Source organism: Malurus melanocephalus, unplaced genomic scaffold (genome assembly GCF_030028575.1).
Source record: "Malurus melanocephalus ecotype Western Australia unplaced genomic scaffold, MMel_1.1 scaffold_206, whole genome shotgun sequence".
Lineage (NCBI taxonomy): Eukaryota > Metazoa > Chordata > Aves > Passeriformes > Maluridae > Malurus > Malurus melanocephalus.
In genome coordinates, this window is record NW_026623438.1 from 1290629 (window position 1) to 1293233 (window position 2605).

Consider the following 2605-nt stretch of genomic DNA (forward strand, 5'->3'; position numbering starts at 1 on the left):
TCCGTAGGTGAGGGGTTTTGTTCAAGATATGGGTTTCTTCTTTCAGTCATAGAATAATCAGAAAAAAAAAAAAACCAAAACCCAAGATTAAGTCATGAAGATCCGAAGTAGTTACCTTCTAATGTACACTATGTGAATTCTGTGAGAGGAAGAAAAAAAAAATCCCAAAATGAGAATTTCTTGCTGTTTTTAGAGGTGAGTTTTCCGCTCTTGTGGGAAATGAAGCCCCAAGAGAGAAGGYAGTGAACACTACTTTTCTGGTATTCATTACAAACCCATTAATCATTAATGTTYTATTTTGCTAGTCAATCAGTAGTAACACAGTTTCGTAGAGACTTTGTGGTAATTTGTCATGTCTCAACGTCATTTTTTACATAGCTAATCAATTTCTTTTATTCAAATTCAAGAGTTTAAGGACTGAAGAAATAAGTTTGATATTTCCCTAACTGAAAGGTCTAAAGAAAAGTAATATTTCATATTTGACACTGCCTTTTTCTTTATTGATCACTCAGTAGAGCTGGAAAAGATCACTGATGTCACTATTGCTTCTCTGCTTCCTGTTTTATTAACGATGATATATTGCTTTCTTTGGAAGTAAATACACTGGGAGCAATATACTAAGAACAGGCAAAAGTGCCATTCCAGTACTAGTCATTTATTTAATTCCTTATAGACTAGTTATGGSTGAAATGCTACAAGCGGACTTATTAATTCATGTTCTGTTTGCATTTGAAAATATGGACTAATTCAAAGCCAAGTGCTTCAAGATAGACACAGCTCTAGCATTTTCAAAATAAAAAATTATTTTCTTTCTTTTCGACATATTATTTAACAACTTATCGATCTTTTGAACTTATGGTTTAAAAGTCAGGGGTCTTTAGATTTTTCTCTAGATAAGCAGTAATTTGGGGGGGAGATTTTTTTTTAGTTTTTTATTTTAGTTAGGAATTATGTTTTAATTTAATTTGAAAAAGAATTAAGGAATGAAAACTTAAGTACTAAGGGATTTGCAGCTAGCTATCTGTAATGACTTGCTTTTTACATGCCAATAAAGACAATTTTGGATCTAATGAACAATTTCAGTAATTATTTGTACCATGAACAAGCATGGCGTTTGCAAATATAATGATACACTGTGTGTGATCATTTCTCTCAAGAGATGTAGCATCATATCTCTAAAGACAGTTCATAAAAGCACACAACCTTCATTCATCAAAATCAACAGCAAATATACATTTGTATCCTATATTTTGTTTGGAGAGCAAAAATATCCATAAACATTTCTCTTCGTCCATTTCTCAGCTGCAATGTGCTAGAGACAGATCCTTTAAATGCGAACAGCGCTTTATAGAAGATATGACTAATCTAGAGAATTTCCATTTGAAAGAGAAATGAGTAATAATTGATTGGCCTAGATCCAAAGTCACAGTGGGGTTCAAAAAGCTTGTAAGTGCCCTCATAAAAATAGAAGCTGTATCAACCAATTGAATTTAATTATATGTGAAGGTGATGAGGGAGCTAAACAGCCTGTAATTGGAGTCCAATTACTCAGCTGGTCTTCCATAAAATTAATTCATCKGAAAGTTTGCCATTGTCCCATGCTCGAGGCCTGCTGCTGGTTTAATTAGTTAATACTGAGGARTCTTGAAACATTACATTATTTTGTCTTTATTGCCAATTATGGGTTAAGGAAAATTGTGTATAAAATATTAACATCTGCTTCCAGCACAACTTGGAGAGGGCAAAGGCAAAATATCTTATTCTTAATCATGTTAAGAGGAGGCAAATGTCTTTAAACACAGTGAAAAATCTTCCTGCTAGTCATGGCTTATCAAATTAAAAATCAAGGTGCAAAAGATCATTTGAATGAAATTAAATAAAATTATGAMGTATAAGAGTTTATAAAGCAGCTTCATGTAGAAACCATTTAACTCTACTATGGAGCTCAAGAATCACTTTGATCCAGGAGAAAGCCAGAGAGGACAACAGCTTGAGTCACTGTCCTTTTACTCAGCTGTAGGATCCACATTTCTCCTGATAACTATGGAGTGACCACAATGGCATTCCCTGACTTCCTTCACTATCAGCAATAAACCATTCATGTCTAAACATTMAATAACAGTATTTTATGCTGAAGATCATTTTTAAAAGGCTTACTCAAAAGCCAACAGCTGCTGAATATTGTTCCAGCAATTTCTGTCTCTATTTTTCATATAAAACCTGTGTAGACAACTTGAAATTAGATGGAAAGGAGACAGGAAGTACCTATAGTTAAATTAAACTCTAAAAGACAAAACCATTCAGTCCTGGTTTGTTTCATAGCTGTCTGCAGAAACTGCAAGATTTACTTCTGTTGTAATAGATTTTTGATCAGTCTACTGAGTGGGTTGAAACCTTYTTTTCTTATGGTAATCTCAGAAACAACAACCATTGAAAACAGAAGTATTATGCAGTCAGAAGCAAGCACTGTRTGATACATGACTCCAAAGCATTTTTGAACTTGAATTGGTGAAGGAGAAAAAAAAAATACTTGAGTTCCAAGGATGGTATGCATTTGTTTCCATTTTGGAAAGTTTGGGAAAATGTGTATCAACAAAGAAGTTTT